This window comes from Anolis carolinensis, chromosome 1 (genome assembly GCF_035594765.1).
Source record: "Anolis carolinensis isolate JA03-04 chromosome 1, rAnoCar3.1.pri, whole genome shotgun sequence".
NCBI lineage: Eukaryota > Metazoa > Chordata > Lepidosauria > Squamata > Dactyloidae > Anolis > Anolis carolinensis.
The window spans coordinates 270039908-270065947 of NC_085841.1; the positions used below are offsets into that span (position 1 = coordinate 270039908).

At 40.2% G+C, this 26040-nt stretch overlaps 1 long non-coding RNA gene across 1 annotated transcript; it reads left to right on the top strand.

Annotated features, from left to right (window-relative positions):
• Positions 1-1264: 1264 nt before the first annotated feature.
• LOC103278360 (uncharacterized) lies at positions 1265-23739 on the top strand. Its single transcript, XR_505992.3, has 2 exons — positions 1265-1327; positions 23320-23739. It is a non-coding gene; the product is annotated as an uncharacterized LOC103278360 (long non-coding RNA).
• The last annotated feature ends 2301 nt before the right edge of the window (positions 23740-26040 follow it).

Below are 26040 nucleotides of genomic sequence, written 5' to 3' on the forward strand. Positions count from 1 at the left end.
AATAACACTTCATTTTTTAAAAAAATAGATGCATCAGAATCCATACCCATTTCCTGCAGTGCTTACACATCATGACTCAACAACAGGAATGCAAGAAAACAGTTGGTGAATGATGGGGTCAGTGGGGTGCTAAATTCACCCTGGACTTTAGTCTACATGGGAAGGGATTCAGCACTAGCTGCCAATATTTGAATGTCCCATCCTTGTATGCTAGGGTGAATAGTCTCTGTACTTAATTTCCTCTTTACTTTGGGAGAAAAATTGATCATCCCAAAATGCTTTAGTTGATTATTCTGCATAAAAATAATACAGAAGTTTTTTAGAGCAAGAAAAAAGAGTTTCTCACACATAAATTGTGTCTCCATACAGATTGCATAAGACTGGTGCCACTGCAAGTAAAGCAGAGAACATAGTTTGAGGCACATATTATTACTGTAGTAAACTATTTTTGAAGTTTGCAAATGAGAACCCTGTGACAGCATTAAGGCAGTTATTCTTCATTTTTTTATGTTTGGCATCCCTTGTGCTGGTAGATCTTTGTCTTTCTTAAAATAACACCAGTCTTATTGATTAATCTTAACTAAAGTAGATCCATTGAATCAATTGTTGAATGATAAGTCAACATATAGGCAAATCACACTAATTCAATTACTCTAATCCAGTTGAAATTGACAATAGGTTTAAGGCTATCACTTGTGATTTGAAGGCACATGGTTAAACTGAATCAAAATTCTTACAAATGTGTTTAAAAGAATGCAACCAAAAGCAGAAATGTAGTAGTCAATTGCATGAGTTCAGCATTTTCTCTTGCTCTGATCATAAGCACAATTTGATTTCTCAGAAACCAAGCTGAACATTACTGCAAGACTAAAAGAAATAATGACTCATTAAGCTCTCCAAGGAATTGCTGTACAGAAAACTCTCCTAGGAACCTAGCTCTATGGAAAATAATTTGTACTTGGTAACCTGATAATGTCAGCAACCCAAGTGGCAAACATTACTTGAAGAATTTATGGAAGCACATTCGGTGTTTAAACTGCTTAGCTACTCAGTGGAGAGCAGCTCTCCATTTGGCTATCCTGTAATCAAGCAAACAGTCTTTGAGAGAGAAAATGCTTTATCTGAGACTAAAGACTTGATCACATTGAGGTACAGAAGTGTCTTCTCTGTGCTTTTCAGTGCTGCCAGCATGCTGTTGGCACGCTGCCAGTACAGTCCCCCAGAGCCCATAAAATGACGCAAGGCTACTTCCGGTGGGGCTCCGGTGGGCTCTGTGCAGACAGCATGCCAGCAGTGCTGAGAAGAGCCCAGAACTCTTCTTCTGAAAGTGAGTCAGTGTCTCTGCATTATTGTTATCTAAAGATCTGTGCAGGACCTTTTATTTAAGTTACCTATATTCCTAGCAGACTACAGACATCTAAAGTTTAAATAACATTTCTTAAAATTTAAAGAATTTGTCAGCTTTAACCACATTTTCCCAGCTGCTACTCTATCATGTAATGTGTGCCAGTATAATGTAGTGATTTGAACATTGAGACTATGACTTTGGAGACCAGGTTTTGATTCCCTTCTCAGTCATGAAAACCCACAGGGTTGTATGAGTCACACACTCTCAGCCCCAGAAAATGCCATGATAAATTCACCTCAGGGTTACAATAAGTTAGAAACTACCATATGGCTTGCCAAACTTTTAAAATAAGCCACTACACCGCACACATGCCCTGGATGATACTTGTGAAGCCGAAGAGGTGGAGGGAGATGAGGTAAGACATTCTAAGCATTGTAGCTCTTGTATAAAATGTTGGTACTACTGAACCAGTCATGGCTTCCCAGTTCATAAAAGAGCTGTTGCTGTGACTATAATGGGGCACAGGGTCTTTGCACTGTGCCCAGTATGCAATCATAGCCTTCACCACACCAACATAACTTTGTATTGCTTTAGTTTTTGTTTTTTGTTGTTGTCCAGATAATTTAAGGTTTTTCACACACTTCTCTAATCTTCTCAATGCAATTCTGAGTTGTGCACTTTGCTTTCAATAACCCTCTCCTAAAGGTAGCAGAAGCTAGACAGCAAGCAATGTACAAGGGGAGTTGTTTTAACTCCCCCAAAGAAATCAGGGAAGAAGCTTCTTTTACAATGTCTACTGTGAAGATCCAACTCGGCTTCCTCTTTTTTTTCTCACTATGCTATCTATCACTAAATCAAAGTGTAAGAAGAACCAGCTATTCCTACCAGAGGATGAACCTATTTAAGGAAAGAATTGATGGTACTAGTTGGGTAATTAGAGGAACATAACATCCAGTCTTGCCATAACTGAAATACTTCACATGCCTCAAAAAACTTACAGAGTAGAACTTGAACTTATATATTATTTGCTTGAAATAGCTGTTATGGATATCTATCAAAGGGCAGTAATAGTTATTTCCCCTATTATCTCTTATATATGATCTAGATATGAGATATAATTATACAAGTTCATGGATGCAAAAGTTATTTTATTTTATTTTCTATTGCTTTCTTTATATTTTTCATTTTCCTGCTGGGACTGTATATGCAATATACAGATATATAAAATTAGACATTTTTTTCTCTGTCTACTTGGTGCCTTAAAAAACAACAACAACAACAACAATGACAAACAAAAATTTAATTCTCAAACAAAACAAAAAAAGAATTAGGTCTAACATTAAATTACACATTTCTGGATAATAATTGAAACTAACAAGAAGTTTTGTTTTCACTTGACACAAAAACATTGGGTTGTTCACAATGCTAACAAGGTAGAAATCTTGTAAAGATTATTTCCAGTAGTCCTGAAATGACTTCTGCTAGTTCTGTCAATACTCTTGGATGTAGTTCATCTTGCCCTGGAGACCTGAATTCATTTACAGTTGCCAGGTATTCCTGGACTACTTCATTACTTATTTTGAGTTGCATTTCCTCTATTATCTTGTCCACTCTGTATTGCTCAAGTGGAATACCAATCTTCTTTTGATGGAAGACTGAGGCAAAGAAGGTGTTAAGTAGCTCTTCCTTTTCTCTATCCTCTGTTAGCATTTCACCACCTTCTCCTCGCAGAGGACCTACCATTTCCTTTTTCTTTTTCTACTGACACTCTCTTGTGGCCCAGGAAGTACTGATGACCAATGGGAGCAATGGGAGCTGTCCCTTCTGTTGTTCAATAGAAAATAATGTCCAAACCAAGGTTAAGTTATTGAAATGTATATGGAAGCACCCCTCCCCCTTACACTCAGGAGAGCCAATTTCCTAACTATATGACAAACAGCTTTGGGGAGAGTTTTAAAAACATGGCATACAACCTATTGTTAGTCATGTCTAGAAAAGACCCATAGAATCAAGTGGATTTACCTATACAGGTAGTCTCGAGTTACAAACACCCAACTTACATCTGACTCCTAAAACCTCATCCTCTTAGAGTACCTATCCACTTTTAATCTTATGACTGCCTCCAAGGGAATTCTGGGGTTTGTAGCTTAGTGAGACCCAGGACCCCTCTAGCTGAGCAGTTTAAAGCCCCCACCCTAAACTACAAACCCCAGAAGTAAGACGAAATCAGCTACAGGATTTAAAGTGGAGAGATGCTCTGGTGTAATGAGCTTCCTAGTTACAAAAGGGAGTGAGACAACAGGAAGTGAGAGGAAATTTACCCCTTGTAAGGGAAAGTCACTCCTGATAGAGTTATCATGGGGAAGAGTTGTTTTCACTGAATCACCAATCCTTGTTTCCACAACAGGCCATTTTTTTTTTCAAAATCCAATTGTCACAGGAGCAGAAGGTGAAGTGAAATCTTTTGAATAGGGGCACAGACAGCAAAAACAAACATCACAGGGGGTATTAATCCTTTCCTATGCTATCCAAAACTAAAAAAAATGTTTGGTTGGAGTTATACTTTTAAATGTACCTGTTCTGACTTAATTTAAGAACACATCTACAGAACTTGTCATTTTCATAATCTGGGGATTGACCTGTCAACAAACTGGTTCAGTTGGTTAATTTGAGTTGGGAGTAACCATCTGGATTTCAGCCAGTGTGTGCTAAAACCTCAGAATCCATTAACACACATACAGCCCAGATCTCCCCCCACTAGACATCTTCAGGCTGATCCTGAAAGGAGACTTGCAGGATGCAAAGAAGCTGCCTTTGCAAATTTTTCAGTGCAAGAACTCATATTTGTACCATTTGCATTATCTTAGTTACTTTGCCTGACCCTTTTCTTAGAACGCATAAGCTGTATTGGCTCTTCAAAAGTTTGCATCTTTTTTTACATGATAAAATCATCATAAAGAAAATTCATCATGTCCTTTTTATGTAAATCTTGCTTTCACAAGACCAGCCTTATGATATTCCTGGCTAGGAGTTAGTTTGTCCCATAAACCTTCTGGCTGGATGTTCATTCACTTCATCTTTCACCAGAAGGTCTGACAAAAGGCCTTGGCTTCTTCACCTTGTAAACAGAGAGAGATCCTGACAGTCTATGCACTTTTTTTGTTTTAGCTCTCTTTTTAGAGTAGAAGTTACAACTTCAGTGGCATCACTGTCCATTGACCAAGGAGGATTACACATTGCTGTGGTATAATAAAGTAGACATTTTTGATTATTCAAAAATATTCATATGGGCCATTACTACAAATGTCAGGAAGCAAAAGATCCCCTCAGATTTATGCCTGATCTCCCTAATATTATTTTCAACTGGCACCACTTTTTAAGGGCTGGGAGATTTCACTATGATCTTTGCAAAGGGAAAGATAGAAAGGTGAATTATGATATGGCATTAAAAGGTGAGTTAGGTTTCTTCATACCATTTACCCCAAAGGTTTCCAAATTTATCCCATGACACAAAGCTTTAGTTATACTTTGAACATATTTTCTGTCTGTTCGCAAGTGTGCATAGGGTTCTGTTGTTATTTTGAAGTGAGTAGGTAGCACTACATTATTTCAATCAAAGTGCTGTTGTCTGATCATCTTTGAGAAACATTGCATCCCAACTCTAAATATGCTTGTTTAAGTCTAGAGTGTTCTTACTTCAAATTAAGTGTGCATTGGACTTTAGGCAAAGTGTAATGACACACAGCTGCTCTATTGGAGTGTGCATTGGCTTTATAGAAGAAAATAGTAACCAAATTAATATCTCACAATAGCCAGAGCAACCCAAAATTGCTATTGTAAACCTGTGGGAAATATGAGAGTAACCCCTCTATATCAAGGAATCATCATCACACAGTATTGTCTGCTGCAATTGATCTAGCATAATATCAGTGACACAGTGTCCTCAATAGAGTGCACCTTTATGTATTCCTTATTTGTTTCTGAGATAACGAGATTTGCCTACCCTTTGAAGATAATCCAAAGGATATTGACTATCAAATATTAAATAAATATTAAAGAAGGTTATTATATATTAGCAAAGACAAGGCTCTGAAGTATTAATTTTCTGACAATAAAATCTGTATTAGACCTTAATTGAATTTACTAAAAGCAATAAAGTCCAATGTTCTTTGTTTTGGCAGCATGACATATTATGGAATAATTCAATTAATTGGGTTTTAGAAAAAATCAGAATCAAAGTACAGCTGTTGGACCATAATGATCCTTTAGTCTTTGACATTGTACTGAATACCTTATCTTTTATTTTAGAAGATTGGCCATATATACAAAAGGAGATTTTTAAGTTAGCAACATCAGAAAATAAAGGGGAACCACCAATAGTGATTTCATTACATTCATAAACCCAAGTTCTGCTCCTGTTTATTCTGAAGGAAGTCACACTGGGTTAATCTCAGCTGCTGTATACTGAATCCCAACTAAATGTTTATAGGATTACAACATATAGTTGACATATAGTTTTATTTTAGGACCTCATCAGATGCAGCAAGAGGAGTGTCTTCTCTCCTGCCAGAATCCAGCATCCCACCAAGCCCATCACTTGACTCTGGGTGATTTCCAGGAGGACTCTGTGGAACTTGATTCTGGCAGCGGAGAGAAATGGAGTCCAGAGTGCCCCTGGACTAGTCGGGTGTTTACCTTACTCCTCATTGAACAAGAGGTAGCAGGGGAAGACAAATCTGAAAGGAGAAATGATGTGGAAAGGCAGAAGACAGACCCCGATGAGAGGGAACAGAGCCTAATGGTTCCTGCGCTGTCCCACGCTTTACCCCCGCCTATCTGATGAGGTCCTTAAACACTTCTTCTATGCCTTATCTACAAAATGTCAGTGTGGTTCTCGTACTGAAATTTAAGAAATTAAAAGGCACAATTTTCTGCTCAAAACATGTGGTGGACCACTGTACCATACAGAAGCAAATCCTCTGTGCCAGTAGATCAATAATTTTGAGAAATTGCTGAAAACTCAAGACCTGCATGATGTGAGTGATGAGGAAGAACAACATGTCAATTTATCCATGCCACTCACATTAGCATATTCATGCTAGGAAAGAGTCTGACACTTACTAAGACTATCCTTTCTCCTTACATGATTGTACTGTTAAGTAACTGAAAGGGGGGGGCATATATTAAAATACTCCTACTATCAATAGAGAACATGAACATACTGCCTCTCTTTCTCCCATGTTGTTATAATAAAAAACACATTCTACACATTGAATGAACATGTAATGGGATGGAAGAATTTCCTCCATCTCCTGTCCACCCACTCTGTAGTCCCCACTAGCCATATCCAGTGGTAGGCATAAGTTTAGCTTCTTTCTGAAACTGGTTTACATATGCAGGAAGCCACCTTACACCAAGTGAGACAATTGATCTACTGCAGGAAAGAATCCAATGTGGACATGCCAAGGACTAAAACTGGGAGCTTCTCATGTATTCTACCATAAGCCTAAGATGCTTTCCTCAGACAGTATACCTCTCCAAGCTAGCAAGAATCCTGGCCAAAGACTGGCTTTCATTTGCATGGGGGAGCTGGATCTATCTACAACTGTAATAACAACCTATATTGTGTAGAGCAGTGTGCTACTTGCAACAGTGATCCATGGACAAGCAATTTTTCAGGAAAGAAGATACTTTCCAGGAAAGAAAGAAAGAATGGACACAATGTGGTCCATGTCACATTGGGAAAATCAATCTCCCAATCTGCTATATCAGATATCTTAAGAAACTGTCAGATGCTCTGGAACACAGACAAAAATAAGATATGCCTCCACAATTTTATACAAGAGAGGAAGATAGTCACTAGCCTAATCTGGCGATGAACTGAGGCACGTAGGATATTTACAACTTTTACTGAACCCCTGGTGGAGTTGGAGATGTGAAGTACTGATCGTAAACTCCCCTGTTGTAGTTTATTTTGATTATTCTGCTGACAAGCCGAGTGAGCATAAAAAGAGAATAAAAGAGTATTTATTTATGCAGCAAAGGAGTAGTTCTTATCAGGCTTTCAGCATACTTCCAATGTTGAAGCTGGTAGTAATAAACAGCTAGTAATAAACAGTTCCTAATAATTCTGAGATCTTGCTCAAGACTAATGTTACACTACCGCCAGCACAGCTCTCAGCGTCCTTGGAACAGTTAAGCCCCCCCACCCACCATGGCAAGGTGGCACCTACGAGGGGGGTGGGGGTGGAGGCACCGCTGGGATGTTTGATAGCCGAGATTTGTTTTTTGGGGGGTTTTGTGTAAGATTGTTGACAGAAGGATCATGGCCCCTCTGCTTTTCATTATTGCCATGATCCCTCTGTCAACAATCTTACAAAAAACAAACTTCGGCTATCAAACATCTAAGAAATCTCACAAAATTTCGCGTCTGATGTACATGGATGACCTAAAGCTGTATGGGAAAACAGAAACTGAAATCCAGTCTCTGACTAACACTGTCAGAATTTTTAGCACTGATATCAGCATGGAGTTTGGTTCGGACAAATGTTCGACAGTGGCATTGAAGAAGGGAAAAATCATTGAAAGTGAGGGCATAAATATGCCTAATGGCCAAACGATCAAGTGTCACCAGCCAGAGGCCTATAAATATCTGGGAATATTACAGCTGGACAACATCAAGTATGAACATGTGAAAACTGGTCAGCAACGAATACACACAAAGGGTCCGAAAAATTCTCAAAAGCAAGCTCAATGGAGGCAACACCATCAAGGCCATAAACACCTGGGCCATACCTGTCATAAGATATACTGCTGGCATCATAAATTGGACACAGGTGGAACTGGACAATTTGGACAGAAAAACAAAAAAAACTCATGACCATTCATCATTCACTGCACCCTCACAGTGATGTTCTCCGGTATATCTGCCTAGAAGATCAGGTGGCAGAGGACTCTTACAAGTAAAACAAGCAGTCAAAAAAGAAGAACATGCCCTGGCAGAATATGTAAAGCAAAGTGAAGAACCTGCTTTGATTGAAGTCAAAAATCAGAAACTCCTCAAAGCACAGCAGACAAAAAAACCAGTACAAGAAAACCGCACTACAAACTAGAGCTGACAGCTGGCACAACAAAACATGGCATGGAAAGTTCCTTGACAAAATTGAAGGAAAAGCTGATAAGGAGAAGCCCTGGCTATGGCTCACGAATGGGACACTGAAGAAGGAGACAGAAGGCCTGATCCTTGCAGCCCAGGAACAAGCCATCAGAACAAATGCAATTAAGGCCAAGATTGAAAAATCTGCTGATGATCCAAAATGTAGACTCTGCAATGAAACTGACGAAACCATCATATCCTCAGCTGCTGTAAGAAAATCGCACAGACAGACTGCAAACAGAGGCACAACTATGTGGCCCAAATGATTCATTGGAACTTATGTCTCAAGTACTACCTCCCAGCAGTAAAGAACTGGTGGGATCACAAACCTGCAAAAGTATTGGAAAATGAACACGCAAAGATACTGCCAGACTGACAAAGTTCTGGAACACAACACACCAGACATCACAGTTGTGGAAAAAAAAGGTTTGGATCATTGATGTTGCCATCCCAGGTGACAGTCGCATTGACGAAAAACAACAGGAAAAACTCAACCGCTATCAGGACCTTAAGATTGAACTTCAAAGACTCTGGCAGAAACCAGTGCAGGTAGTCCCTGTGGTGATGGGCACACTGGGTGCCGTGCCAAAAGATCTCAGCTGGCATTTGGAAACAATAGACACTGCCAAAATTACGATCTGCCAACTGCAAAAGGCCACCCTACTGGGATCTGCGCGCATCATCCGAAAATACATCACACAGTCCTAGACATTTGGGAAGTGTTTGACTTGTGATTTTGTGATATGAAATCCAGGATATCTATCTTGTTTGCTATGTCATATAATAAAATAATAATAACAAGGATTTAAAGATTGAATTACAAAGACTGGCACAAGCCAGTCAAGGTGATCCCAGTGGTGATTGGCACACTGGGTGCAGCGCCTAAAGACCTTGGCCTGCACTTGAACACAATCGGTGCTGACAAAATTATCATCTGCCAGCTGCAGAAGGCCACCTTACTGGGATCTGCTCGCATTACTCGCTGATACATCACACTTGGGAAGTGTCCGGCGTGTGATCCAGTACAACAGCAACAATCTGAAAGACAAGCAGGCAGTGTTATAGAGGTTGCTTGAAAGCCAGATCTCAGTACCATAGATTACCAAAATAGTACCATTGCACTAATTTAGAGAAATGGGATAATGAATAGTCTAAAGCCAATATCTCTTCATTTCCTACCCTAATGCAATTGCAGTGAGACAGCAGGCTGGAGTAATAAAGTTCTTAACTTGATAGAGAAGTAGCAGATACATTTATTATTGTTACTGAAGAACAGATGTGGTGGCAGAGTTTATAGCAATATAGTATTTCTTTTTACATTGTGGTGGTTTGAGTATGGAAATATGACTTTGGAGACCAGAGCTGAAATCCATGGAAATCCACTGGGTGACCTCAGGGGAGGCGCATGCAACTTCAGAGGAAGGCAAAGGCAAATCTTGTCAAGAAAACCCTGTGAAAGCATTGCCATAAGTTGGAAATGACTTGAAGAAGGACAAGAAGAATTTTCTTATTGCCAGCGGAATGGTCCATTGGAAACTATGCTATATCACAACACAGCATCCTTTCCAGAGTCATTATAGATTGTCAAAAGCAGAGGCCTCTTTATTAAGAATTCCCTTAAGCATGATGGGATGTTATGAGGTATGTGCCTTTCCACAATGCCATTCTGTTAGCAATTTGGAATGCTACTGAGCTGTGGCAACAGTTTTATTTTAACCAGAACTCTGTGGCAATGCATTTTTCATGGTATACTGACACCACACCTCTTTTTAACATTGAATATATCTCCTAGAAATACCAAAAAAATCAAAATTAATTCCCCCCCAAAAAAAACAGTTTTCCCCCCTTCCAAGATTTTGCTATAATGATTCTCATTGCCACATAATTATACTAGCAAATGTCTACATCATCTTTGCCAATTCTCTCCTGAAATAAACCCAATAATCACATCTCTAGGTTTTTCTTAATCTTCTTAGTAATCATTTAGTTTTTTTCTTTAATCGTCTTTTTCCAAAACCTTTTTATCACCATACAGGTCCACCAAACATGGAAGAAGATGTCTTTCTGTGTTTTGCATCTCCAACATTTCCCCTTTGGGATTTATCAGTTTTAGCCATGAATTCAGGAGATATATAACTTCTATAGAACATTTTATATGTGTTTTCTCTGATAGAACCTGTGACTGAAAATTTAAATCCTTTTTCCTGTAAGTATTCCCAATTATCTAAATCTATATTTTTCCCTAAGTCTCTGGACCAGGAACTCATTGCTGGTTTTATTCAATTGTCTTCCAGGTACCCTAAACTCTAGAATACATGTTTATAACCTGGAAATCAATCCTTTGTTTTCTTTCCTCAAAATATTTTTCAACTCCGATTTCCTTTTAGCAACCGCAATTTTATTCTCTTTCCTAAATATATCCTGTAATTGATGATAATGAAACCAGTCATTTATTCCTAACTCTTTCTCCCTTTTCATTTCCATTGTCCTTTTTCTTCAATTGAACATTCCCTTTAAGTTTTCAGTTCCTCGTTATATGTTGGTTTTAACACTACTTCCAAAGACATAAACAGATTTTTTGCTCCATCCCTTCCTTGTATCTTTTCCACATTGCTAGAAGGCTAGCTCTTATGGGATGCTTACTAAAATCTTGGTTAGCCTTCTCTTTTCCATACCATAGGTAGGCATGCCAACCAAATCACAGATTGTGCCCTTCTAGACTAAGTAAAACTTCATTTTCTAATTTAATCCAACCCTTTAGCCAATTAAAGCATGCAGCTTCATAATGATATCTAAGATCTGGAAGTGCCAATCCTCCTCTATTTTTGCATCTATTAGACTTCTATATGCAATTCTAGCCTATTTTCCATTCCATATAAATTTAACCAATTCTTTTCTCCATTTCTCAAAAACCTTCACTTTCTTAATTATTTGTAAATTTTGAAATAGAAACAGCATTTTTGGCAAAATCATTACCCATATTCTTTGTCTTCATGCTTCCTCCCTGATCAGAAAAATGTTTCCTGTGATCACTTTTTGCTTCCCTATGGACTTTAAACCATTTCTTCACCAAACCCTGCACATCTTTCATTTACCACCTCCCAAGAAGGCTATCTGGGTGTTCTGCAATGCTGCGTATCCTTCCATTGGTTTTCTCACGTTTAGTCAAAATGGCGATTGTTAGTAATCTAGTTATGTAAATGGCATCAAGATGGCCCTACTTCATGATTGATTGATATGTACCAGTGGTGCTGCAAAGCTGATGAATACCATGATTATTAGAAGATAGCTGGTGAGCTCATTATGTTTTCAGGCACTTGCAATTAAGCTACAAGCTTGTTGCCAACCTGGTCAGATCCTAGGACTGCTCTACCCTCTAACTCATTTAACAAAATGAAAAATATTAAAAACCTAAAAATGCTTCTACTTTCCCTACAAATAAATATGTGCACTCTATACATTTTTATTTCTTTCTATGCAGTTCCAAATTACAACTGCATTAAGAAATGCATTTTCTTTATAGCAGCTTTGAAACAGTCTTCACAGTTTATCTTTATGCCTAATTCTTTGCAGCTGTTCCCAACTGCAGACTATACTCTGTGTTTGCAGCTATATGGGGGAGCCTGACTGCAGCGGCAGAATGCTATAGAATCATTTTGTCATTTCTCCTTTTCTCCACTTAATCCCCCTTTGCTGGCCACGATCCGAGGAGTGCCTCCTGAAAAACAGATGGTAGTAACTGATATGTTTCGTAATTGTGGCCAGTTAATAGCTCAGGATAACAGTGAGATAAGAACTAAGCAAGCCAGACTCCTTGAGGCCAGCTGCTGCTGCTGCTTTAACCCTTTTAAAGATGCTATATGGAGTTAGTTTTTTGCAAGTTCTGGGTTGCTTCCTTCAATTAGCAAAGCTGTTTTTCATTATAATAAATTCTGCATTTGTTTATTATGTGGATGTATATAACTTAAAAGTACTATCAATGATTTTTCCAGAGTACCATCCAGTGTGAAATAGTGACCTGAGCATTGGACTACAACCAGGGTTTGATTCCCCACTCAAACATGGAAATTCACTGGGGGTGGTTCCAGACAGGACTTTAATGTGCACCCAATTGGGTTTTTAAAAACCTGATTGGGCCCACATTACAGTCCACACATGCCCCAGAAAGCTTGCGCTTTTATTGGGGGGGGGGGGTGTCCAGATGCTCTGCCATACCTGACATGCCAGGTGAAGGGAGGGGGAGGAGCGATTTTCCTCCTTCCTCCTCCCTTCTCTTGGAGTGTCATTTCTACACACCAGGAGAGAGCCAGCCACAGGAAGTGCTGGCTGGGTAAGTAATTTTTTACTTTTTAAGGCTTTTCTGGAGGGTTTGGGGAAGGGGTGGAGACTAACTTGGGTTTTTTGGCCTCCGGGAGCAGCTGTGTGGATTGGGACTGGATGTTGTGAGATGTGATCCCTGGGCCCAGTCCACACAGCCTTCACAGCTGGAAAGACCCTAGTCTTCTGAAAGACCTTTGTCTTTCCAGCTGTCTGTCAAACTACTTTGTCACAAAGCAGGATTTTCCTGCTTTGTGCTGAAAAAAATGGTTTTTACCTGAGGTGTCATTTGGACGCCCCAGGCAAAAATGTCAGAGGACGCACATTCTTCCCCCCTGTGTGGATGCGCCCTAGGTGACATGGTTAGCTTACACATTCTCAGCCCAAGAAAACCTAGTGATAGGGTTGCCTTAAGTCAGAGGTTACTTCTCTCTTCTCTCAGTCTTCAATCTGCTCATCCCTTCAGTCTTTCAGACTAACTGGCCTTGAAAATCATTCCACCCACATCTATTTCTTTAAAGGACATTGATTGCAATGGAAATGAATATTGAAAATAATTGCTTCAAAGAACTAAAGCAAAACACACCTCTCCTCCTCTTAGAGAAAAAAAATACTGCCAAAAGACACAAAAACTGGGTGAAGAAATTATACTGAAAGTGAAAAATAAGCTCAGATGACATATATATCCAGAAATGATGGACTGAAAGGACGAACTTCCTACTGCCCCCTACCCTTTTCTTTCCCCTCCCCGTTTTTTTGCTTTTCTGTTATTTCCCTTCACCCATAGTAGACCCACCCCTTACCCTCCTCCAATTTCCCTCTTTCCTTCCTTTACTTTCGCTGTCTTTTAACGTTATCCAAAGAAACCTTTAATAAAAATATTGTTTAAAAGAGAGAAAAAGTATCTTCTCCTAAATATGTTTGTGGTTGCAGTTGAACTTTCTCTGGTACTGTTCCATTATCTGAGTGGTCTCCAAAAGGGGGCCTAGACAGAGAAGGATAGTCCATGGAGGGGGGAGTGGAAGGAGGAAAACCATTTCCCCCATTTTCACTAGTTATTCCCCCACTTCCCAATTCATAAATGATGGTTGTTTTGATGACTGGGACATGGGTGAGGGGAATAGCAGGAAAAGAGGTGGAAATGGTTTAACTCCTTCAACCCCTTCCCCACTATGAAATGGACTATCCTTCTCTGTCTAGCACCCCCTTGTGGCCTTTGCCCAGATAATGGAACAGTACACTTTCTCTTATTACTATGACTCAAGAGTAAGCAAATTGTATAAAGAGTGATGCCAGTAGAGCAGGACACTAACAAGTGGTGTCAAAATTGATATACAGCTAAGACCTATGGATGTTTCAAGGACTCACCTCTAGGTACATAGGTGTCATGGCTAGCAGTTTGGCCTAGCTCAGCTACTGCTGAAGGCAAGGCTTTAGCAGAAGCGGACGGTCACCAGTATTTTGAGCAAGCTCTGGAAGAGTTAATGATACCTTATTCTTTGGAACAAGGGAAGTCTCACAGGCCTCAGAAATTAGTGGTGGAGGCTTGATGAAACAAGCACCAGCTGAGATCCCTAAATGTAGAGGCTCTGAGTAGCAGGCAAAGTTGTATTCTTGCTCCGGACCCTGGCTCTGCTGCCCTTCAGTTTGTATGCATAAATTCCTGGCTTTTTATTTATGAAACTTGACAAATGAATGTCTGCTGTTTGACTTCTGGACTGTGATCTTGGCTAACACTGTTGTTTTTTGGCTGAACCCTGACTAGGCTTCTCTTTGGACTCCCTGAAGTCCTGACTCTGGATTGTGACCTTGGCCATGATTTGTTCCTGACTTGATTCTGTACTTCTTTGGCTTTGCTTCAGCTAACTGGACTTTGGAACTTTACTTGGCTCACCCTTATCAGTCTGTGTTTTGTATTTCCGTTTGTAATTGGCTGCACTTTCAAGGACTTAAGAATATGTGTCTCTCTATTAACGGATTCTGGTCTTTGACTTATCCTCCTATCAGAGAACATAGAATAATAGAGTTGAAAAAGAAAACATGGGTCAACTCATCCAACCCTCTGCTATGCAGGAAAAGCACAATCAAAGTACCCCTGATGGATGGCCATCCAGCTTCTGTTTAAAAGCCTTTGAGGTAGGAGCTTCCACTACATTCCAAGGCAGAGAGTTCCATGGCTGAACAGCTCTTACAGTCAAGAAGTTCTTCCTAATGTTCAGGTGGAATCTCCTTTCCTGTAATTTGTTTCATTTGTTTAAATCTCAACCCTGAGATTGGAACCCAGTTCACAAAAATACTGTTAAGATGTGACAGACCAAACTGGTTTTTGTGTTGGTAACAATATTTGACAGAACCTCTGCAGGAGTTTACTGTATACCATGCAGCTATGGACAAGTCTACATAGGGACCACCAAACGCTGTGCCCAAACACAAATCAAGGAACATGAAAGGCACTGCAGTTTCACAGCTATTACATCATTGCTTTACAATGCCATAACAATGTGGAAAACAAACAAACAAACAAAAATAAGGTGTGGAAATGGGGAGAGAAAGCTCACAGGAGGAAGTCTGTGCCTTTACATGGATGTCACAATTACACAGTCTACTCAATGTTCACTGTAAATCAAAAGTTACATACACTGGTACAAGAAGCCTAAACTGCAGAATGTCCAATAGAATACACAAGGGACATGTTTCCCAATGCTTCTCTATTACCCAGAATCCGAAATCTGATTTTCTCTTTCTTGCCTATGGAGTGACTTGGTATTCCCCTATATGTTTCATAAGAGGTCTACTTGTTTTCTCACATAAATTTTTTGGCATGAATAACAAGACTGCTGTTGCATGTAGTAAAACAGTATAATAAAATATGTCCGTTGATAAATGTGGTCTGTGAATTTTGTTGCCTTGGAAGACTACCTGCAACATATCCAGTGGCCAGGGGTGGTACCTTGTGGTTTTCGTACCCACTGATTTTGTGATGTGTGTTTGTGTTCTTTGAATGTGCATTTCACCCAAATATCTCTTGCCCAGTAAGCAGTGTTAGATCTCCTAGCTAAGAGATTTCTGAATTTTTATTCTTAATAGCCATGTATACATCATAGGCAATGTAACAATTTAATAAAGATTTTATGTAAAGATTTTATGTTTTTATGTTTTGTTCTTTTATATAGCCTTTTGAGAAAAGACAGCAAGAATACATGCACAAAATGCATCAAACCTTTTCTTGTGATGTGTTCTCTTGTTTCTTCTGTGGATACCACACCTTCATCACAATAAACTGAAACAGGACATTTAAACATTCAGTTCTCAGTCTTCCTCTCCTCCTCCTTTTTTTTTTAACTAAGGACTTCATCAAACAGGCAGAAGGGAAGTGGGGGAAAGTATTGGGAAGAGTGGGGAAACTGTCTAATCCCATTTTCTCCTGGCAAGGTTCATCTTTGGGGGTGGTCAGCTATCCCACGACTTGTCCCCATCTTCTTTCCATCATTCCCCCCCCCCCCCACACACACACACACACTTTCTTGAATGAGGAGTTGGATAACACCTGAATCTTGAAAATTGTGTCTTCTCTCTGCTGTAATACAATGCCACAAACAGCCACTGGAAATGGCTGTGCATCACGGGATGTTCTCATTGGGACTCCATTTTGACAGTGTACTAAAATGGAGAAAAAACTCAGGGAAACACCCATGTGATGAGGTTACAAGTAAATTTGTTTTGAAGCTAAAATGCTGCTGAAGACCATTTGATATTGTGTGAAATTTCTTTAATAACTGTTAATCTGGTGCAAGAGTAGGTAAAACACATGTCTTGTCGCTCTTAAGAAGAATATCCATTTGAATCCCTTATGTTCATTATGAGTTTTGCCCCAGTATGGGTTGAAGGATTTGGACTGCAAAAAATACATACAGCATTGAAATGAGCAACTGTCAATTTGGTGCTTTATAGTGCAGGAACTGTAATTTTTATACCTCCTTTAATCCCATTTCCTTTTAGAGAAACAATAGATGGACTGTGACCTTATAGCATCAACACGTCAATCAGTTGGGTTTCCATCACCAGCATTCTTTCTTTACCACTGACCGGTTGCTTCTACTTGGCCCTAAGCTGCTACAGTAAACCCTTTGGTGCTCTATAGATTCAGATAATGCCAGCACTCCCCCGCACCCACACACACTCACTCACGTGCCCTTCCTGCTTGAGCTGAAGCCTGTGGTTGAACATCTTGTTTTTTCATTTACTACAGACATTTGTTCTTGCAGCTGACCACAGGCAGAAAATTTTGCCTGTGTTCCAGAAAAGGACAGCTGTACGACAAATTACCTTAAAACTCCTTGCTTCAAGGATTATCTGGGTACAGTGCAGTGTGTGTATCCTATCATAAACATGGTTATTAACCATTTATTTACCAGCAACATTTCTAAACTAAAAAAAAAACCCACAACAGGGACATCAGTAGCTCCCTCTGGGGGGATAATTTATTTTTTAAAGAGGGTTTGCCTTCCTCCCTAGTGGCTCTCCAGTCTCCTCCTGTGTTTCTTATCTCCTTATGAATGAACCTTTTTCCGTCTCTCATTTAAGCGTCTATGTCTCAAAACAATTCCGGAACTCACAGTATCTGCTACTTAACAATCATCAGAAAATGCAGGGTTTTTTTTTCTATTTCTGGGCAAAATGTGAACCAGAGCTCCAGAGGCATATGAGGAGGAAACAAGAAGGTACAGTGACAATTAGGAGTAAAGGTAATTTACCTGAACCATGGAGTCAAATGACTTCTTGGGGCATTCTGAATTTTGCAGAGTGCTTCAACTCAAGTGGATGTCTACAATATGATTCACAATCTGCTGACTCGATTGTGCCATGCAATGTGGTTTACATTTGGGGCTGGCTGATACACATTTGGGGGGTTATCTTGGACTTTTCCCTGACTTTGCCTGATGCACTTTAAAAGCCTTAACCTGCACTGCAATGCGCTTTGGTGGCATATGTTTTCTAGCTGCAGCAGTTTGAGGCTAGCTATATGGTCAATGTAGATGACACCCCTCTGGTTCGAAGCACTTGCTCCAGAGGGTTTTCCGCTTCTCAGAAACAGGTTTTTAGATTTCATGGTGCACTGGTAGTAGAAATAAAGATTATTAAATCCAATGAATCCAGTGGAAGTATACCATTGGATCCTCAGCTGTGAAAACTGGTAACTAGATCATGGCATATATCCTTTATGTTCATCAAATGGAACCAAGCTTTTAAAGGATAAAAAAATCAATTGCACTATGTTGGAAAGAGCATTATCACAACCTCCTTAACTGCAGCTCCAACATGGTTGAAGAGATGATTTTGCAAATCCCGCAACAACAAGCCAGACATGGGCTTGCAGCAGTGCCTAGTTTGGAGAAAGTCAGTAAAGTCACCAGCCAACTAAAAAATAATAAATCTAGAGGAACTGATGTGATCCCTGATGAAATCTTTAAAGAGGGTGTGCCTGAGCTGACTCAATAACCGCACCAGCTCATTGAAAAAGTGTGGATGACCAAGAAAATCCTAGCAGATTTCAAGGATGCCATTATCATCACCCTTTTCCAAAAGGGGAAAAGACTGTGGAAACTGTTGAGAAACCTCCCTTCTAACCTGCGCTGGGAAAATCTTCACAAGAATCCTTGCAAACCGCCTTCTACCTATCTCAGAAGACATCCTTTCAGAATCCCTGAATGGCTTTTGTCCCTCCAGAAGAACAGTGGACATGATCTTTGCTGCACGACAGTTCCAACAAAATCAACCTCTGCACATGGCATTCATTAACCTCGCAAAGCATTCAACATAGTGAATCGCAGTGCTCTCTGGACCATCCTCCAATAATCGTATGCCCTGACAAATTTGTGAACATGCTGCAGCTCCTCCATTATGACATGATGGCAACCCATTTAGGATGGAATCAGGTGTCAAACAGGGAGTATTATTGCCCCAACCTTATTCTTCATCTTCAAAGCTATGATACTGCACCTTGTTGATGAGACGCTACCCACTGGCATGGTAATTATCTATTGGACAGATGGTAAGCTATTTAACATCAGCAGACTGAAAGCCAAAACCAAAGTCACAACAATGTCTGTTAACAGAACTCCAATATGCTGATGATAAAGTAGTCTGTACTCATTCAGATGAAGACCTACGAGTCATTCTAAATACCTTTGCGGAAGCATACGAAAAGCTTGACCTCTCATTGAACATCAAGAAAACCAAAGTGTTCTTTCAGCAAGCACCAGCCAATCCCTCTGCAATGCCAGAAATACAGCTTAATTGTGTAATGTTAGAAAATGTTGACCATTTCCGCTACCTTAGCAACCACCTCTCCACAGAAGTCAACATTGACACTGAAATACAACACTGTCTGAGCTATGCAAGTGCAGCATTTTCTCAAATGAAGCAGAGAGTGTTTGAGGATCAGGACATTCATAGGGAGACCAAGATGCTTGTTTATAAAACTATTGTCCTCCCAACTCTGTAATGCGCCTTCGAAATTTGGACCGTCTGCAAACATTACACTTAACTTCTGGAACGATTCCATTAGTGTTGATTCTGAAAAAACCTCTTGGGAAGACAGGAAGACAAATGTCAGCATACTGGAAGAATCAATGACCACCAGCACTGAAATGATGATTCTTTGTCATCAACTCCGCTGAACTGCCCACGTTGTCCAAATGCCCGATCAACGTCTCTCAAAGCAGTTACTATACTCTCAACTCAAGAATGGAAAATGGAATGTTGGTGGACAGGAAAAGAGATTTAAAGGTGGGCTTAAAGCCAACCTTAAAAACTGTGGGGTAGACACTAAGAACTGGGAAGCTCTGGCCCTTGTGCATTCTAACTGGAAGTCAGCTGTTACCAACCGTGCTGTGGAATTCGAAGAGGCACGAATGGAGGACGAAAGGGAGAAATATGTCAAGAGGGAGGTGCATCAAGCCAACCCTGACCAGGACAGCCTTCCATCTGGAAACTGGTGTACTCAATGCAAAAGAACATGCAGTTCAAAAACAGACCTTTACAGTCACCTACGGACCCACCACTAAGACCCTACACTTGGAAGGCAATCATACTTGGGTATGAGTGATCACCGATGATGATGAACAAAACTGAAGTAGGAAATGCTCCCCTTGAGGGAGTGCTTCAGTACACAATCCACCTACACAGAAGAACTCGAAGAATTCAATGATTCTTAAACTGAAAGTATGTTGCTGAGAGAGTGAAGATTATGTATTAGCTCTTAACTAACAAACTAGTGATATTGTCTTCAGTGTCATTTGGAGATAATGGAGTTCGTTATAAAATCACCAGCCTATCTTAACTCGGGGCACTTTGGAGCAATATAAAAATAAATGTAACTGCATTTATGCTTAAAAGGAATGATACTTGCTTATGAAATGATCCACAGGACTGATATATTTTTTTAAAAAAATCTGAAGTACTAAAGTGTTTATTTTGAGAGTTGACTAATTCACATATATGTGTGACTTACCATTTACAGATAAAATATTTTAGATTTTCAGAGTAGACATCTTCAAGGATATTTGAGCAGTGCTGAAAGAGTTAATGTTTATTGTGCTTTTACACATTTCAAGGGATCATCTTTCAACAATGGCAGTAAAATCAGCATGTCGCTTGAATTTTCTATGGTTGAACCTTGAATGTGAATCATTATATTACAATGTAGTTATTGATTTCAACAGGAAGAGGATTAAGCCCAGAAAATCAGGTTAGGAACCTGAAACTTGACTGAGGAAAATGGAATCTTTCTGGTGCTAAAATTCTCCTATGTTATGTAAAATACATTAAGATTTTAGCCAAGAGATTCTGCCATTTGGAAAATATCATTGCTTGTCATCTGAAAAATATACGTCTGTGGCAAGGTAAAGAATTAAGTCTTCTGGGCAAATGCTGTATTTTTTAAATTCCTCTAACACAAAAAATTGAATAACATACTCTATGGACATAAAAAACACACAAATATCAAAAGTTGTAGGACAAAAGATTATCATGTCTATTGTTAAGACTTTTTCTCCATCCCCCAGGCCAAATTTCTAACATATCAAGTGAATTATTTTAATTTTCAAACAATTTTTCAAAACCAACTGTGCTGGTTTTTAGCTCATGTCAGTATCATTATTGTAAGATTGTTATGAAAGAATTATGCACTGTGCTTTATTCTGCTTTCTGAAATAGCATTATATTTATCAAAATACTAGAACAATTATTCTGGTTTAAACTGAGCTCCAACATTCAGCTTCCAGAACAGTCAAGTATGCTTAATTCACCCTCCATGTCCATTTATGACTAAATTCAGAACCAGCTCTAACATTGGGCAAAGCAGAATTGGTCTCCCAAGGTTAAACACCACAGGAAAAAAATTAAGTTCAAATACAATTTACAATGTTTCCAGATATATAACAACTATGATAATTTGTGCTTGCTTCAAAAGTTTACACTTTAATTTCTCCTAAACTATCACTAGTTATTCAAACTATTATTTGAATAACTAGGTACCAGGTTAAAGGTATTTTTATGTAGTTTCTTTTTTCTATCATGTCAGAAACAACTTGAGGACACACTGCAAGTCGCTTCTGGTATGAGAGAATTGGCCATCTACAGAGATGTTGCCCAGGGGATTCCCAGATGTGTTACCATCTAGCTGGGAGGCTTCCCTCATGTCCCTGCAAGCTAGAACTGATTTCGTTTGTTTTTACCCCATGTAATTATCTTTAATAGGGGGCCCCTGGTGGCACAGTGTGTTAAAGCGCTGAGCTGCTGAACTTGCGGACCAAAAGGTCCCAGTGTTATGATTGAGCCTCGTGGCTCTGTTACTGACAGGCGTGGGCGTAAGACTCCTCGAGAGTCAGATACTCTCGAGGAGCGAGAGAGAAAAAGACTGCGAGACATATTTGCAGCACCATCTGATGAAGAGTCTTTCGAGGGGTTTACGGAGAGAATGGAGGAGGGGCAGGTTAGCTCGGAGGAGGATGAGATGGATTGGACTCGGGTAAGGGAGGAATTGGGTGCCACTGGCCATGATGGGGCAGAAGATGAATGGGGACCTTCAGGATCAGATCCATGGCTTAGCTGGAGGGATGGGACGGGATCCACAGCTGGAGATGCTGCTGGGCGTAGTCAGAGGTGTTCCAGCTCTGACGAGGAAAGTGATGAGGAAACGCCCGGGTTAAGGAGGACAGCTGACAGTGATGAAGATTTGTAACTGGCATAAAATGGGGCTTGAGAGCAATTGCAAATTGCGTTGGGCAAGGTAATCTGGGCAAACGCTTGGGATCCGTGTGTGTGTGGGACGCTTCCCTGAAGACTTGTGTGCTTTCCTGTGCTGAGACGTAAGTTGATTGGAATCCAGGGTCAGACGGCGGGAGGGATTGTGTGGGCATTTGTTTGTGCAAACCTGTGCTTACTCTTATTAGCTTGACCTTCCGTCGTCTTCTTGACGGACGCCATCTCCTGCTTTGAATACCCGGACTGAACTGACCACGGCTTGGCTTCATCCCCTTCTTGGACTTGGGAAAACTACAAACGTCTGCTTCTGGCTTTGAACTACGGAACGGAACTGGTCTACTCTACTGTTGCATTCCCTGGCTGATTTGTTCGTGCTGGAAAATCCTGTCTGCTGTGTGTGTGTGGGAGCGACGCAAGTTACTGTAAACACTGTGTTGGCAGCAGAGAGGAATCTGCTGCCAATTAGCTGCATTCTTTGTATCTTTTGTTCTTGGCTCTCGTTTTTGTTTATATTCAGGCTGAAGCAAGCAGTTTGTTTTTTACCCGGATTAAACTCCGGTTTAATCCGGTTTATCTTTTGAACATTTATTTTGCCCCTTTTTTGCTCCTAGAGGCAAATACTGCCTGGCCCTTGTGTTTTACGGGCTTGTTTTGAGTTCTGTAACCTAATAAACTCTGTTACTTTGAATCTCGTGGCGTTCTGTCCTTGACACCCAGGTTCAAATCCCGGGAGCGGAATGAGCGCCCGCTGTTAGCCCCAGCTCCTGCCAACCTAGCAGTTCGAAAACATGCAAATGTGAGTAGATCAATAGGTACTGCTCCAGCGGGAAGGTAACGGCGCTCCATGCAGTCATGCCAGCCACATGACCTGGAGGTGTCTATGGACAACGCTGGCTCTTTGGCTTAGAAATGGAGATAAGCACCAACCCCCAGAGTCGGGCACGACTGGACTTAACGTCAGGGGAAACCTTTACCTTTAATTATCTTTAATAGTTTTTGAAATATTATTTTTAGAAACACCTGAAAGTAGTTACATCACTGCTCTCTTGCTCTGCCCTCTTTCAGAGCTCTCTCTTAAATCCATCTTCTTGCTCTGGGTTATAAAAGGGAGGCATGAAAGTTGCTGTGTGTCATTCCAAACACAGCTGCCTTGCTGTGCAATTGTCTGTTAGCTTGAGTTGCTGTTCTGAGACTCAAAGCACTTTTAGTTGCTGTTATTGTTTCTTTTCAGACACCTGACCCCAGAAGATGCCTAAACATCTATCAAACAATTGAACATTTTTGAGTTCATGGCAAAAAAGAAAAAGCCAAATATTAAAGACCAAGAAGGCAGCAGCTTGAGAACCATTGCAGAAGCTGGAACTGATGAAGGCCCCAGAGCATGCTCACCTGGATTGCAAGTGGAAACTGAGGAAACTAAGGTGTCTGCCACTGGTTCATCTAATCCAAGCCCTGCTAAAGAACCATGGAACAGCAGCAAAGCCAAGAAGCAGTGTCATTGTTAAACCTTGAACTTGATATGAACAATACTGTTTCTGATATCCAAGTGAAAGCTCAATTAGTGCAAAACCCACAGACTCCATTGCCAGGATATGTATTTCTTGTGGATAAGAAGAGACATCTAAGTTTTCAAATAAAATGGTTCAAGACATTTCCCTAGTTAGCCTACTCATTTCATGTACAAGGCTCACTCTGTAAGTACTGTGTGGTATTTGGAGGAGACGTTGGGGGTAAATGTGGTCATCAGCAGCTCGGTTGCTAAACTATTTGTGTGATGGAAATATGCAGCACAAGTTTTCAGTGGACACCAAAAAACAGAGTACCATGAGAACAACATGCACTTGGCTGAAAACTTCTTGCTAATTCACAGTGGAAAACGTTTTGATGTAACCTGTCATCAGGATAACAAAAATAAGAAGAAGCACAAGAAAACTGAAAGAAACTTCTGCTAATTGTGGAAGTGATTGTCCTTTGTGGCCAACAAGAACTGGCTTTAAGAGGGAGCAATGATTCAAGACCTATTACCTGTGAAGAACCTTTGCAAATGCTGTATTTTTGGTAATTTCAGGGCCTTGTTGAGATCTCATGCCAGATCAGGAGACACTGACTTGAAAAGTCACCTCAAAACAGCAGCTATGAATGCCCAGTATACTAGTCCTCAATAATAATAGCAGTAGTAGTAGTAGTAGTAATAATAATAATAATAATAATAATAATAATAGGAAATATCAGTGAATGGCTAACAACTGGAAGAACATACCTGATACAAAAGGATCCAGCAAAAGGAGCAGCACCAGGAAACTACAGGCCAATATCGTGTCTGCCCACTATGTTTAAACTACTGATGGCATCATAGCTGACAGAATTCAAGACTATCTTGAAGGAAAAAACATCTTGCCAGAAGAACAGAAAGGCAACAAATGGAAAAGCAGGGGAACAAAAGACCAGTTATTGATTGACAAAATGATTCTGGAGAACTGTAAAAGCCAAAAAGCTAATCTTCACATGACGTGGATTGACTACAAAAAGGCCTTTGACTCAATCCCACACAGCTGGATCATCAAGTGCCTGGATGCCATCAGGATCAGTAAAAACATTGGCACCTTTATTGAAAACATGATGGAGCACTGGAAAACTGAGCTGTTTGTTGGAAATGAAAGCTATGGACTTGTCAACATCAGAAGAGGAATTTTCCAGGGAGACTCATTGTCCCCTCTGCTTTTCATTATTGCCATGATCCCTCTGTCAACAATCTTACAAAAAACAAACCTCGGTTATTAAACATCTAAAAAATCTCACAACATGGATCTCATGAACATGGATGACCTGAAGCTATATGGGAAAACGGAAACTGAAATCCAGTCTCTGACTAACACTGTCTGAATTTTTAGCACTGATATCAGCATGGAGTTTGGTTCGGACAAATGTTCAACAGTGGCATTGAAGAAGGGAAAAATCATTGAAAGTGAGGCCATAAATATGCCTAATGGCCAAACAATAAAGTGCCACCAGCCAGAGGCCTATAAATATCTGGGCATATTTCAGCTGGACAACATCAAGCATGAACATGTAAAGACTGTGGTCAGCAAAGAATACACACAAAGGGTCAGAAAAATTCTCAAAAGCAAGCTCAATAGAGGCAACACCATCAAGGCCATAAACACCTGGGCCATACCTGTCATAAGATATACTGCTGGCATTATAAATTGGACACAGGCGGAACTGGACAATTTGGACAGAAAAACAAGAAAACTCATTACCATTCATCATTCACTGCACCCTCGCAGTGATGTTGAACGGCTATATCTGCCTAGAAGATCAGGTGGCAGAGGACTCTTGCAAGTAAAACAAGCAGTCAAAGAAGAAGAACATGCCCTGGCAGAATATGTACAGGAAAGTGAAGAACCTGCTTTGATTGAAGTCAAAAATCAGAAACTCCTCAAAGCACAGCAGACAAAAAAACCAGTACAAGAAAACCACACTACAAACTAGAGCTGACAGCTGGCACAACAAAACATGGCATGGAAAGTTCCTTGACAAAATTGAAGGAAAAGCTGATAAGGAGAAGACCTGGCTATGGCTCACGAATGGGACACTGAAGAAGGAGACAGAAGGCCTGATCCTTGCAGCCCAGGAGCAAGCCATCAGAACAAATGCAATTAAGGCCAAGATCGAAAAATCAGCTGATGACCCAAAATGCAGACTGTGCAAGGAAACCGACGAAACCATTGATCATATCCTCAGCTGCTGTAAGAAAATCGCACAGACAGACTACAAACAGAGGCACAACTCTGTGGCCCAAATGATTCATTGGAACTTATGCCTCAAGTACCACCTCCCAGCAGTAAAGAACTGGTGGGATCACAAACCTGCAAAAGTATTGGAAAATGAGCACGCAAAGATACTGTGGGACTTCCGAATCCAAACTGATAAAGTTCTGGAACACAACACA